The sequence below is a fragment of the Triticum aestivum genome, chromosome 5D (genome assembly GCF_018294505.1).
Source record: "Triticum aestivum cultivar Chinese Spring chromosome 5D, IWGSC CS RefSeq v2.1, whole genome shotgun sequence".
In the NCBI taxonomy this organism is placed as follows: domain Eukaryota; kingdom Viridiplantae; phylum Streptophyta; class Magnoliopsida; order Poales; family Poaceae; genus Triticum; species Triticum aestivum.
Genome location: NC_057808.1, coordinates 387392628 through 387408393, shown reverse-complemented (window position 1 = coordinate 387408393; position 15766 = coordinate 387392628).

Genomic DNA, 15766 nt, shown 5'->3' with positions numbered 1-15766 from the left:
AAAAGGGAGAAAAATGAACAAAAAGATGGTGCGGCAATCCGCACTAGGCCGGCCCAAGAAGTGTGCCTGGGGTGGGTGGGTGCGTGATTTGGCGCCAGGCGCTGCGCAAGTCGTGGTGTAGGAGGTTCCATGTGGGACATGACCTTGAGACCCAAGTCCCTGACGCTGATGGGTGGTGGACCACTGGGTGGTATGGGGAGAGATAAGAGCATCTATATTCAGATTTGGTAAATCCGCCTCCCTAAACATCTACGGATGCACCCAGGCACGGTTCCGAACAGTGCTGGAGGGCCCTTAAATGTCCTACTGGATAACCACACTCCTCATATAAAAACCCTCAAATAAATGAAAAATTCATGCATGTCAATCATACACATGTATATCATATGTAAAATAACATTTGTTCGTAGCGAAAATACATAGTGCAAATGTAAAATTGATTTCAAGTGCACAATTCAAACATTAAACTCTTTGGTTCCTATTGTGGATCCACGTATGGTCCACAAGATCATTAAGTACTTGCACTCGTGCACCTGATGATCTCAAAAATGATGATACATCTCCAAACAAATTTAGAATATGATCTGCACTTCGTGGATGTAGACTTGTTCCTCGGACTTCTCAAAATCATGGGTTTAGACCACCCTTTCACGCTCATCCTCAACAATCATATTATGCAAAATGACACAACATGTCATCGGCTGCCACAAAGTCTCTGATTCTCACATAATTGCAACTCCACGAACAATACCCAAATGAGCTCAGAGCACTCCGATTAACCCTCTCCACATTGTTCCTTGTCGCTTCTTGCATTGCTACAAAGTGGCTTTGTTTGTTGCAATGGGGATCGAATATGGTCTTTACAAAGGCCACCCATAGAGGATATATACCATCAGCAAGGTAGTACCCCATGTTGTAATTGTGCCCATTGACGGTGTAGTAGCACATCGTCGCTTCCCCATTACATAGTCTCCTGAAAAATGGAGATCGTTAGAGCACATTGATGTCGTTGTGAAAACCAGGCATGCCAAAATGCGCAAGTCCCTTGATGCCACTTTCTAGTATTGATGGTGGCCTTTTTGCTTTGGCCTTTTGGGGCAAGTTTTCTGTTGTCAACGGATGCAATCAACTGAATCAAGCATACATAGAAAACCTCTTGCCGCTTGTCGGTGTCAAAACCGGCGGATCTCGGGTAGGGGGTCCCGAACTGTGCGTCTAAGGAGGATGGTAACAAGAGGCGGGGGACACGATGTTTACCCAGGTTCGGGCCCTCTTGATGGAGGTAATACCCTACTTCCTGCTTGATTGATCTTGATGATATGAGTATTAAGAGTTGATCTACCACGAGATCGTAGAGGCTAAACCCTAGAAGCTAGCCTATGATTATGATTGTTCTTGTCCTACGGACTAAACCCTCCGGCTTATATAGACACCGGAGGGGCCTAGGGTTACACAGAGTCGGTTACAAGGGAGGAGATCTAAATATCCGAATTGCCAAGCTTGCCTTCCACGCCAAGGAGAGTCCCATCCGGACACGGGACGAAGTCTTCAATCTTGTATCTTCATAGTCCAACAGTCCGGCCAAAATATAGAGTCCCGCAGTCCGAGGACCCCCTAATCCAGGACTCCCTCAGTAGCCCCTGAACCAGGCTTCAATGACGATGAGTCCGGCGCGCAGATTGTCTTCGGTATTGCAAGGCGGGTTCCTCCTCCGAATACTCCATAGAAGATTTTGAACACAAGGACCGTGTCTGGCTCTGTAAAATAAATTCCACATACCACCGTAGAGAGTATAATATTTTCACAAATCTAATCTGCTGACAACTTTTCATAGCATGACGTTCTGCCGTGGTCTGGTCATGACGAACCGTTTTTCCCAGCCTGGCACCGCACGTGTTGCGAGGCGGTTTTATTGGCACGTCTTGTAGAAGCAGAGATCGTGTTCCTCTTATCACGGGATTCTCATCAATACGGGTGTGGGTAACCCAATCGCGCCTGTTGGTATGACTCCTCGATTTAGGCAAGGTCCAAACGGCCACGCGGAGGACGCTCGATATTCACCCCCTTTATAAAGGGGCCAAGGCCTGTCCTTTTCTTCTCGCGCTCGATCCTTCCCTTCCCCCACCTCGAATTCCAACACCCGAGGCTCCGGCTAAGCGCTTCGGACCTTCAATCATGTCCGGATCCAACCTTCAAGGCCGGTGGATGGCCTCCTCTGTCACAGAGGAGGACATCAAGAAGCTAAGAGAAGCCAGGTATCTAACCGCTGAAATCTCGCACAGGCTGCCTGCTCCAGGGCAGGTCATCCCTACTCCCGAATCCAACGAGAGTGTCGTATTTGTTCCCCACCTCCTCCGTGGGCTAGGCTTTAGTCTTGATCCCGTTGTTAGAGGGCTCATGTTCTTCTACGGGCTCGAGTTCCATGATCCGGCTCCGGATTCCATCCTTCACATCTCGTCGTCCATCGTCGTGTGTGAAGCCTTCCTCCGCATCACCCCACACTTCGGCTTATGGCTCAAGACCTTCAATGTGAAGCCGAGGACGATCGATGGGCGACACACAGAGTGCGGAGGTGCCATAATAAGCAAAGGCGCCGATGCTCCATGGCCGGAGGGTTCCTTCCCGGAGATGTCCAACTTATGGCAGCGGGAGTGGTTTTACATCACGGCTCCCCGAAGTACTAAGTGGGCAGCTGCCCCCGCCTTCCGTTCGGGCCCCCCGCCACAACTGGCGTCGTGGGTCAACAAGGGGCTAGACTGGGGGCCGGTTAATGACGTGCCGATACTGCAAAGTCGCATCCGAGATCTCCTCGAGAGAGATGTCAACCTTGTCAAGGTAATGCAAGTCATGCTAGTTCGTCGGGTCCTGCCATGCCAACGTCGACCTCTCCGTATGTGGGAGTTCAACCCGGAAGGACCGCGAACTATTCAGCAATTCTTCGGCGTGACGCTCGAAGGGATGTATGGATTGTTCTTCGGACCACGAATAAAGTATCTGGACACCACCGAGGATGCGGGTCTAAACTGCAATCGTCCAGATACCCAGGTAAGTAATTCTGCGGCCGAACACGCTGTCTTTTTATTTATCACAACATCATTCTGAAAAGTCGCTCTTTGACCAGGACTGGATAAAAAAGGCGAAGATGATCAGGTGTTCGGCTCCCCTTCCCGAAGGCTCACTAGATCCTGTACTAGCCAGGATGCTTGAGTATGCACCTCACCAGGTGCCATCAGAGGAAGATAAAGGGAGGAATAAGGAAGCCGAAAGCGGGCCTCACGCATTACTCATCCGAACCGGGGGAATTAGTGTCTCCATGAAGGAGGATAACCGGGGAGAAGAATCTAAAATTCCCTCTCCCCAAGGACGGAAGAGGACCGCCTCTAAAGATTTGGAAACAAGGGTTTCCAAACGAGGGAAGAAACCTTCGCCAGGGGGTCCTGCCCCGGAGGGCATCCTTACCGCACAGTGCCCGCAAGGGGACCAGCCCTCCACCGAGCTGTAAGTGAACAAGAGTACTTTTGGTAAATATATCCTGCTTCATCTCTGAGGACAATAACCGAGACGTATGTCTTGCAGTTCGGATCGTAGCCCTTCTCGACAGAGTTCGTCTTCGGGGGATCTTCTTCCGGAGATGATGGAGAGCGAAACGCCTCCCCTGTCTCCTCGCCTCATGAGGCGGACGACCCTGAGGTGTCGTCGCGGAGAATTTCTCCTGATCCGCCAAGGCCGGAAGGTAACCCTTCGGCCACCCGAAGTCCGGAGGATTCGGCTCCTAAGGAGAGCAACAGAAAGAGTCCGGGACTGCCTGGTGCACGACCGGACGTACTGATGGGACTTCTGGAGCAAGCGACTATCTCAGAGGCGCATTGTACTTTAATGGGTACGGTGGTTGAGAGGATTGCATCCGCCGAAAGTGGGTTGCATGAGGCTTTTATGAGCCTGCTAAGAGGTTTTGAGGTACGCAAAGTAATATATATATTTTTGACGGTACCGCACACGCTAGGTGTGCCCTATGCAGACAGTAGCCCCTGAGACTCTGGTTGCTGTCCAAAGGCGGCAAACAGAGGATCATAGTCCCAGGTAATGATCATGCTACTTTTATGTGCAGGCGGCTGAGGGTCCGGTGGCTAGCCGGACTGGTGAGTTTGCCGAACTGAAGCGGCAACTTGATGCAGCAGATGCCGACATCGTGCTTGTAAACAAGCGGCTTGACGAGGCACAGGGTATGTATTCTCCGGTGGTTAACAGATATTAAGAGGAGCATGATGCTAGTATCTATAATATGCTGTGACTGCAGATGGAGCTGCCGCCGTGGAGACCCTTCGGGCGGAGCTTGCCCGAGCCAAGGAACAAGCCAGGAGAAGTGATGCGGCCGCCCTAAAGGCGGTCGAAGAATTAAGAGCCGAACAGGCTGCTCATCGCCAGAGCGAAGATAAAATAGCCAAGATGGCTGTTAAGCTGAAGGATGCCGCCGACCGGTATGAGCTTCTCGAAAAGGACAAGTCAAGCGAAAGCGGCGGACCTGGAGAAAGCCATGGTAGCAGCCAAGGAGACCCGCTCGAAAATCAGAGCGGCGAAGGAGGAGCTTCGTCAAGCCGGAGATATCACGGCTGGGAAGCCCTTTTTGTTGCGGACGAAGTTCGGAGATCCGAAGTATGCCCCTCTGGATCAATTATGGAGTGCTGCAGACGCGTACGTGGACTTGGCAACGAGTGCTGCTGATGCGACTAAATTTTTCAAAGATCAAAAAGATCATGAAGTGGAAAAGTTGTTCTGGTCGCAGTTCAGTGCTCCAACGCGTCCGCTGCTGCTGAATGAGCAAATGGCCGAGTGGGCTGAGCTCCATAGGTTGTCCGGGCTTTCCATGAGGTCTGTCGTGGATCATCTTTGGCCGGAAGGACCAAGGCCGAATAGTTATTTTGGTTTAGTGCAACGATTCCTTGGTGTTGTGCCGCATATCGACGCTGCAAAGAGGTCGGCGTGCATAGAGGGTGCGCGGATGGCTCTTGCCCGTGTTAAGACATACTGGGCAGAGATGGAGGCCACCGCTATTGCAACCCAGAGTCCGGCCGTAGGCCAGGCATCGGCCGAGCACTATTTTGAAGAAGTCCTAGAAGGCGCTCGTTTAATAGAGGCTCAGTGCTCGAAGAGTATCATGTTCTAGTTACATGTAACCCGATTGTAAAAACAATGCTATTAGGATTATAAAGGCTGTGTTTATACTTTTGCCTGAAAGTATTATGATGCCTCCTGTGCGGCCGTTTATGTATGTATATAACCTGAAAGTTTGCAGTCGTCGGCTTCAGCCCCCACGCATGTAATGCGGGGGTGTTCGGAAAAGCGCGTATTCACACTTGATCCAACGTCTTGGTCCATTAAGGAGGTGATAGCGCGGCGAACAAGGCAATCGGACTATATTGCTTTAACACTTTCACTTAGCCATAGGAGTTTGACGGTGGGGCTACTATATAGCCCCTGGTACTTCCGCGTCTATCCGAAGACGGTGCGCGTACATACATGACCGGGAAACCGGTCCTTCGTTAATGCGGAGGAATCGCGAAGATTCCGATGAGTCATCGAGTGGTTGACCAGTCTCGCGCTGTATCATGACAGTCAGTTTTCGGCTTTCTCTACTGAGGTGCTCGTCCGGATGAACCAGGGCACAATCGCAGTAGTTCTCCCAGTGCTACCTTAGCCGATATAGCGGAACGTAAGGTACCAAAACATGGGAGCCGGGCAAACCCAACTATTGACCAAAGACATGATTCGGAGCTGATGCATATAAGGCCAAACTCGCGACGCCGAACACTCCCTAAGGTATTCGGTCTTTACAACATATACCGGGCTGAGTAACGCCCTTGATAATGAACCCTGAATTTCCAGGTACGTGCATTAGTCTGGCGTGGCGAAATGCCAATAACGCCAGCATCCCTCTCGGTTGTGTTTAGTATCCGGAGGGTGTAAAGCAACAAGAGACAGTAAGAAAGGTTTACACAGGGTCTTAATCTAAAAAGAAACCTTTGAGCGGGGCCCTGCTGCACGTCTGCGCCTGTGTCTCCGTTGTGCCGTATCCTGGAAGGGTGTAGCACGATTATCATCTGTAAAAGAGAAAAACTCAGGTGAAAGTATTCGTGCGAAAAATTGGTTATTCTTAATAAACCATTAAAATTCAATCTAAATAAGGGCAACCCAAACTGTAGTTCATTTTTACTCGCGGGAAGCCCCTAGCGCCACTTATGGGGATATATCCATCAACCCAATCTCAGGTTTATCTGAGCTGTTACAGCCAGTGTTGCGCCGGACTCGTCTAGCCGTGTCCGCGGTCTTGACGACAGATCATTTATTCTAGTTGGAGGGCCAGTCAGTGTTCGGCTGCTAAAGCCGCCACACATTCTTCCGTACGCAAGGAACGCTTTGCATTGCCGCTAACTATGATGGTGCCACGTGGACCAGGCATCTTAAGCTTAAGATAAGCATAATGCGGTACTGCGTTAAAACGAGTGAAGGCCGTTCTTCCGAGTAGTGCTTGATAGCTGCTTCGGAATGGAGCGATATCAAAGGTTAACTTTTCACTTCGGAAGTTGTCGGGAGAACCGAATACAACCTCTAGTACTAGAGAGCCCGTGGAGCGGGCCTCTGGGCCTGGTATTACTCCTTTAAAGGTAGTATTGCTTTGGTTAATCCTTGTCGGGTCTATCCCCATTTTGCGGACTGTGTCCTGATATATCAGATTGAGACTACTGCCGCCGTCCATAAGGACTCGGGTGAGATGGTATCCGTTAATTATTGGGTCTAGCACCAAGGCAGCAGATCCTCCGTGCCGGATACTATTCGAGTGATCCCTACGATCGAAAGTGATCGGGCAGGCCGACCAGGGGTTGAATTTGGGGGTGACGGGCTCCATGGCGCATACGTCTCGGAGTGCGCGTTTGCTCCTCCTCTTCATTACGTGAATCATGTTCACTGTTTTGACCTCTGGCGGGAATTTTTTCTGTCCCCCAGTATTTTGCCGGCGAGGCTCATCCTCGTCTTCACTTGGTGTCTCCCTCCCCTTGTGTTCGGCGTTTAGCTTACCGGCTTGCTTGAAAACCCAGCATTCTCTGTTGGTGTGATTTGCAGGTTTGTCGGAGGTGCCATGAATCTGACATAATTTGTCTAGAATCTTGTTTAGGCTGGACGGTCCATCTCGGCAGCCATTAAATGGCTTTTTCCGTTGACCGGGTTGAGAGCCCCTAAATCCGGCGTTTACCGCTGTGTTGTCTGGGCTGTCTTCATTGCTTCGACGCTTGCTTTTATGGCGTCGTGGTTTCCCATTACCATCCCTAACTTCGGATGTGCCTGGGTCGCTGGTGCCGCTACGGGCCAGCCAACTATCTTCGCCCGCACAAAAGTGGGTCATAAGGCTTGTCAGGGCTGCCATTGTCCTCGGTTTTTCTTGGCCGAGGTGTCTGGTGAGCCATTCGTCCCGGACACTGTGCTTGAAAGCTGCTAAAGCTTCAGCGTCCGGGAAATCGACGATTTGATTCTTCTTAGTGAGGAATCTGTTCCAAAGCTTTCGGGCTGACTCTCCGGGCTGTTGAATTATATGACTTAAATCGTCTGCATCCGGAGGTCGGAGATAGGTCCCTTGAAAATTAGCCCTAAAAGCATCCTCAAGCTCTTCCCAACTTCCAATTGAGTTTTCGGGGAGGCTCTTCAGCCAATGCCGAGCTGGTCCTTTCAACTTGAGGGGCAAGTATTTGATGGCGTGGAGATCATCTCCGCGAGCCATATGGATATGAAGGACAAAGTCCTCAATCCAGACCCCAGGGTCTGTCGTTCCGTCGTACGCCTCTATGTTCACGAGTTTGAACCCCTCTGGGAATTCGTGATCCAGCACTTCATCGGTGAAGCATAGGGGGTGCGCGGCACCCCTGTACTTGGATGTGTCATGACGTTCTGACGGTTGTAGTGCTCGGTTTTGATTCTGTGCCGGAGCGCGCTTCCTAGATCCGTAGATGGACCTGGTCATACCGACGTCGTTAGCCGCCCTATCGCGGCCACGGGGTGGTCGATCCGGCCGATTGGCCGTTTTATTTTTCGGCTGTGTGGGCTCTAAAGCCTCGTCATCGAATTCAGGCAGCAGCTTGCGCTTTGGATAGCTCTTTGTGTGGCGACAGCCACCGTACTTTTCTGCAGTGTCGAGCACTTTGTTCCATCTACTGTTGAGTGTATTTTGCGCGGCCTTGAGCCTTTGCTTTTGCTTCTTTAGGCTCCTCGCGGTGGCAAGAAGCCTTCTATGGAGGTTCTCTTGCTCCAAGTGCCTTTCCGGGATGATGTGTGCATCATCGTCCGGACTGTTCTCCTCTCCGGAGACAGGTTGATTAGCTTGACCCTCGGCGTCACCGTTGTCGGACAGCGGCTCCGTACTGTGTTCGCCGTCCGCTGGTTCATCCTGCTCTGTCGCTGGGTCCATGTGGTCGTCGTTTCCTCTGGAGTCGTCCGAGGTATTATTCTTTTTTGCGCTGTTACCGCTGTTTTTGCGAGGCGGGGTTTGGAGCGGCGCCTATGCCGTCGCTTTGGTTGCTTCTCGAGGGAACTGTCCTTCACTGCTTCTTCCCATTCCTTGTCGTTGTTTTCTTTGGGGGTGTCCACCATGTATATATCGTATGATGAGGTGGCAGTCCAGCGCCCTGTGGGCGGCGGTTCCTGTTCTTCTCCTGCATCGTCGTCCATATCGTCGATGTCTTCGGAGCCGAAATCGAGCATGTCGGTTAAGTCATTGACAGTGGCTACCAAGTGGGTGGTGGGTGGGGAACGAATTTGTTCGTCGTCAGCCTCCCACTCCAGCCAGACATAGTTCGGCCAAGGGTCTCCTGACAAGGAGAGAGACCTTAATGAGTTTAGCACGTCACCCAGTGGTGAGTGCTGAAAGATATCCGCGGAGGAAAACTCCATGATCGGTGCCCAATTAGATTCGATAGGCACGGATGCAGGCGTTTCGGAACCCGTGACCGGGGACGATTCCAAGTGTCCGGCAACACGGGTCTCATAGGACGTGAAGTCAGTATTCGGCTCTATCGCTGCTGCGTGCGCGGCCTCCGTGGCGGGGTCTATCCACCCGTCCTCGGACGGCACAATCTGCTCCAGATTGAGGGCCGGCGTAGCTGCAGGTGTGATCTCCCGAACACTGTCCGACCGCTGAGCCAGGTCATGCTCGTCATGATTGTGCGGCGCACCTGATATGGTCTCGAATCCGTCGAAGATCAAGTCTCCGCGGATGTCGGCAGTATAGTTCAAGGTTCCAAACCTGACCTGATGGCCAGGGGCGTAGCTCTCGATCTGCTCCAGATGGCCAAGCGAGTTGGCCCGCAGTACGAAGCCGCCGAATACGAAGATTTGTCCGGGGAGGAAAGCCTCGCCCTGGATCGCATTGTTGTTGATGATCGAAGGAGCCATCAAGCCTCTATCGCGACGGCACAGTGGAACTCTCAATGAAAGCACCAATGTCGGTGTCAAAACCGGCGGATCTCGGGTAGGGGGTCCCGAACTGTGCGTCTAAGGCGGATGGTAACAGGAGGCGGGGGACACAATGTTTACCCAGGTTCGGGCCCTCTCGATGGAGGTAATACCCTACTTCCTGCTTGATTGATCTTGATGATATGAGTATTACAAGAGTTGATCTACCACGAGATCGTAGATGCTAAACCCTAGAAGCTAGCCTATGATTACAATTGTTCTTGTCCTACGGACTAAACCCTCCGGCTTATATAGACACCGGAGGGGGCTAGGGTTACACAGAGTCGGTTACAAGGGAGGAGATCTACATATCCGAATTGCCAAGCTTGCCTTCCACGCCAAGGAGAGTCCCATCCGGACACGGGACGAAGTCTTCAATCTTGTATCTTCATAGTCCAACAGTCCGGCCAAAGTATATAGTCTGGCAGTCCGAGGACCCCCTAATCCAGGACTCCCTCACCGCTCCAATAGCCATCAGTCTTTATATATCTCGCAGATTCGGTACGCTCAGATACTTTGCTCCAAACACCTGCACCCATGCATGGGCAAATCTCACAACGGTCTTTAGGCATGTGCTCTCTCCATCTAGACCATCTCACCAATGGTATCAACGAAGGTACCTAGTGCCAGCATCCTCACACCAACACTGCATTTCTGCTTAGCAGAGAACAAGAATTGTCTGCAATAATCCCTGGTGAGCCAGAAGTACAGACCAGCCGTGCATTTCTGCTTAAAGTAGTCTGTGTACAGCAGTTGTCCTCCAACGACCATATCTTGAATAGAAACTCTTCTCCCTTTGATCGAACCCTTAAATTTCAGAATGTCCTCCACCTCCCTGTCCATAGGATGCTCATGATCATCATCATCTCGGCACCTTTGTCTGAATCCGACGAATCGAAGAACTCCTCTTGAATTAATCAAGCTCCATGTTTTCATACCCCTCATCCGACGAACCTTCCGAATCCATTGTTTTGCTAATGAAAGAAGCAAAAAAATGCTCGGACAATTTGTCGAACACATAGAGGGCAAAGTGTGGTCCGAGAATAGTCAGGCGTACCACAACGGCATCTGGGGCAGCGACAGATTCCGAGGCAGCGAGACTGGCAGGAAGAGTTGTGCAGCGGCGGTGGCGGTGTTGGGGGGTTGGGATGGCGGAGGAGCTAAGGTAGGGTTGATACATCCATTTTGCATCATGTATTCCTACTATTATTTATGATGTTTTTATGCATAATAATGCTTTTTGGAGTAATTCTAATGCCTTTTCTCTCATAATATGCAAGGTACACACAAAGAGGGAGAATTCTGGCATCTGGAAATCTGGACCTGGAAAAGCTACGTCACACCACCTATTCTGCACAACTCCAAACAAGCTGAAACTTTACAGAGATTTTTTATGGAATATTTGACAAATATTGGAGCAAATAAGTACCACAGGGGGCCCAACAAGTGGGCACAACCCACCTGGGCACGCCAGGGAGCCCAGGCGCGCCCTGGTGGGTTGTGCTCACCCAGGCCCACCTCCGGTGCCCATCTTCTGGTATATAAGTCATTTTTACCTAGAAAAATAAGGAGAGGACTTTCGGGATGGAGCACCGCCGTCTCGAGGTGGAACTTGGGCAGGAGCACTTTTGCCCTCCGGCGGAGCCATTCCGTCGGGGGAACTTCCCTCCCGGAGGGGGAAATCATCGTCATCATCATCACCAACAACTCTGCCGTCTTGGGGAGGGCAATATCCATCAACATCTTCAACAACACCATCTCCTCTCAAACCCTAGTTCATCTCTTGTGTTCAATCTTTGTACCAGAACTATAGTTGGTGCTTGTGGGTGGCTAGTAGTGTTGATTACATATTGTAGTTGATTACTATATGGTTTATTTGGTGGAAGATTATATTTTCAGATCTAATATGCTATTTAATACCCCTCTGATCTTGAGCATGATTATCATTTGCGAGTAGTTACTTTTGTTCTTGAGGTCACGGGAGAAATCATGTTGCAAGTAATCATGTGAACTTGATATGTGTTCGATATTTTGATAGTATGTATGTTGTGATTCCCTTAGTGGTGTCATGTGAACGTCGACTACATGACACTTCGCCATATTTGGGCCTAAGGGAATGCATTGTGGAGTAGTTATTAGATGATGGGTTGTGAGAGTGACAGAAGCTTAAACCCTAGTTTATGCGCTATTCCGTAAGGGACCGATTGGATCCAAAAGTTTAATGCTATGGTTAGAATTTATTCTTGATACTTTTCTCGTAGTTGCGGATGCTTGCGAGGGGGTTAATCATAAGTATGAGGTTTGTTCAAGTAAGAACAGCACCTAAGCACCGATCCCCCATCATATCAAATTATCAAAGTAGCGAACACAAATAAAAACAACATGATGAAAGTGACTAGATAAAATTCCCGTGTACCCTCAAGAACACTTTGCTTACTGACCGTTTTGGCCTGTCCTTTGCCTCAAAAGGATTGGGCTATCTTGCTGCACTTTTGTTACTACTATCATTACTTGTTCGTTACAACTTATCTTGCTATGAAACTACTCTGTTACTTACAATTTCAGCACTTGCAGACATTACCTTGCTGAAAACCACTTGTCACTTCCTTCAGCTCCTCGTTGGGTTCGACACTCTTACTTATCTAAAAGAGCTACAATTGATCCCCTATACTTGTCATCCATCAAGGCTATTTTCTAGCGCCGTTGTCGGGGAGTGAAGCGCCTTTGGTTAGGAAACATTAATATAGTGTGCTGAAATTTATCGTCACTTGTTACTATGGAAAACAATCATTTGAGGGGTTTGTTCGGGGTATCTTCACCTCGACCGGAACCACAATTAGCTACCCCTCAACCTACTGCACCTACTGACAATATTGTAAATGAAATTCCTTCGGGTATGATATGCACTTGATATATGTGGAACAAATTTGTGGATTGTTTAAGCTTGCAGGTTTACCCAGAGATGAAATTAAGAAGAAGGTTTTTCATTTATCTTTGAAGGGAAAAGCATTGGCATGGTATAGGCTATGCGATGATATTGGATCTTGGAATTGGAATCGATTGAAATTGGAGTTTCACCAAAAAAAATATCCTATGCATCTGGTTCATCGTGATCGGAATTACATATATAATTTTTGGCCTCGTGAAGGAGAAAGTATCGCTCTAGCTTGGGGGAGGCTTAAGTCAATGTTATATTCATGCCCCAATCATGAGCTCTCAAGAAAAATTATTATCCAGAATTTTTATGCTCGGCTTTCTCATAATGATCGATCTATGCTTGATACTTCTTGTGATGATTCTTTTATGAAGAAGACTATTGAATTCCGGTGGGATCTTTTGGAAAGAATTAAATGCAACTCTGAAGATTGGGAACTCGATGAAGGTAAAGAGTCAAGTATTAAGCTTAAGTATGATTGTGTTAAATCTTTTATGAATACCGATGCTTTTCAAAAGTTTAGCACTAAATATGGACTTGACTCTGAGATAGTAGCCTCCTTTTGTGAATCGTTTGCTACTCATGTTGATCTCCCTAAAGATAAGTGGTTTAAATATCACCCACCTATTAAAGAAGAAATTAAAGAACCGGTATCAGTTAAAGAGGAAACTATACTTTATAATGTTGATCCAGTTGTTCCTACTGCTTATATTGAAAAACCACATTTCCCTGTTAGGATAATGGAACATGCTAAAGTTTCAACTGTGGTTAACAAAAGTTATATTAGAACACCTAAACCTGATGAACAAATCAAAGTAGAGCCTAGTGTTGCTATGGTTAAAGATCTCTTGGAAGAAGATATAGATGGGCATGTTATTTACTTTTGTAATGAGGCTACTAGAATTGTCAAACCCGATAAAACAGATAATCATAGACCCGTTGTTGGCATGCTCGTTGTCTTAGTTAAACTAGGAGATCACTGTTATCATGGTTTATGCGACATAGGTGCTAGCGTAAGTGCTATTCCTTACACCTTATATCCAGAAATTATGAATGACATAGCACCCGCAGAGATAGAAGACATAGATGTTACTATTAAACTTGCTAATACAGACACTATTTCACCAATTGGGATTGTTAGAGATGTTGAAGTCTTGTGTGGGAAAATAAAATACCCTAATGATTTTCTTGTTCTTGGTTCCCCACAAGATGACTTTTGTCCCATTATCTTTGGTAGACCTTTCTTGAACACCGTTAATGCTAAGATAGATTGTAAGAAACAAACTGTCGGTGACAGTTTTGGTGATAAGTCTCATGAGTTTAATTTTTCTATGTTTAGGAGAAAGCTTCATGAAAAAGAATTGCCTAGTAAGGATGAAATAATTGGTCTTCTTCTATTGCTGTGCCTCCTACAGATCCTTTAGAACAATATTTGCTAGACCATGAAAATGATTTACATATGCATGAAAGAAATGAAATAGATGAGATTTTCTTTCAACAACGTCCTCTTCTTAAACACAATTTGCCTATTGAAACTCTAGGAGGTCCCCCTCCACCTAAAGGTGATCCTGTGTTTGAATTAAAACAATAGCCAGACACTTTGAAATATGCTTATCTTGATGAAAAGAAGATATATCTTGTTATTATTAGTGCTAACCTTTCAGAACATGAAGAAGAAAGATTATTCAAAGTACTAAGGAAGCACCAAGCTGCTATTGGATATACTCTTGATGATTTAAAGGGCATTAGTCCCACTCTATGTCAGCACAAGATTAATATGGAACCTGATGCTAAACCCATTGTTGATCACCAACATCGGTTAAATCCGAAGATGAAAGAAGTGGTAAGAACGGAGATATTAAAACTTCTGGAAGCAGGTATAATCTATCCTATAGCTGATAGTAGATGGGTAAGTCATGTTCATTGTGTTCCTAAGAAGGGACGTATTATTGTTGTTCCTAATGATAAGAATGAACTTATTCCACAAAGAATTGTTACAGGCTATAGAATGGTAATTGATTTTAGAAATTAAACAAAGCAACTAGAAAAGATCATTATCCTCTGCCTTTTATTGATCAAATGCTAGAAATATTATCTAAGCACACACACTTTTGCTTCCTTGATGGATATTCTGGTTTTTCACAAATACCTGTTTCTCAACCTGATTAAGAAAAATCCACTTTCACTTGTCCCTTTGGAACTTATGCTTATAGACGTATGCCTTTCGGTTTATACAATGCACTTGCTACCTTTCAAAGATGTATGACTGTTGGAGAACGCGGTAATTTCAAAAAAAAAAATCGTACGCACACGCAAGATCTATCATGGTGATGCATAGCAACGAGACGGGAGAGTGTTGTCCACGTACCCTCGTACACCAAAAGCGGAAGTGTTATGACAACGCGGTTGATGTAGTCATACGTCTTCACGATCCGACCGATCCTAGTACTGAAAGTACGACACCTCCACGATTTGCACACGTTCGGCACGGTGACGTCCCACGAACTCTTGATCTAGCCGAGTGTCGAGGGAGAGCTTCATCAGCACGACGGTGTGATGACGGTGATGATGAAGCTACCGGCGCAGGGCTTGGTCTAAGCACTGCAACTATATGACCGAGGTGGATTATGGTGGAGGGGGCACCGCACACAGCTAAGACAATGTCTGTTGTGTGTTCTAGGGTGCCCTCTGCCCCCGTATATAAAGGAGCAAGGGGGGAGGCCGGCCGGCCCTAGGGCGCGCCAAGGAGGGGAGGAGTCCTCCTCCTACACTACAGAAAAAAGACACATCCGTGACATTTTGGGCCGAACGAATTTTTTCTGTCATACATATGACACTTCTATGACGATAATTGTGACAAAACCCGGTATCGTCATAGATGTGGTGGGCTCCTACTTCTATGACAAAAAATCATGACAGAAAATGGGCTTTTCGTCCTGGGCGGGCCGGAGACGCAGCTGCATGACATTCTTTGGGCCATCCATGACGGAAAAACCGTGGTAGAAGCGAGGGCGAGGAAAATTTCAGGGAGTTCCCGGTTACTGTGGGAGGTCGGGGGCCGAGCGATGCGTGTTTCTCTCGTACACGTACGCGCGTGTGTGCGAGGCATTGGCTCTAACTGAACCCGAACGAGGTGTTGGGCTCTAACTGAACCCGATCGATTGCACTGCAGGCTACGCGTTACTGAACCCGAGCGATCGATCGATGGCTTAACTGAACCCGATCAAGCGATTCCTTACTGAACCCGAGCGATCGATCGATGGCTGTTAACTGAACCCGATCGAGTGATTCCTTCGCTACTACTGCTAACTGAAGCCGATCGATGCTGCCTCT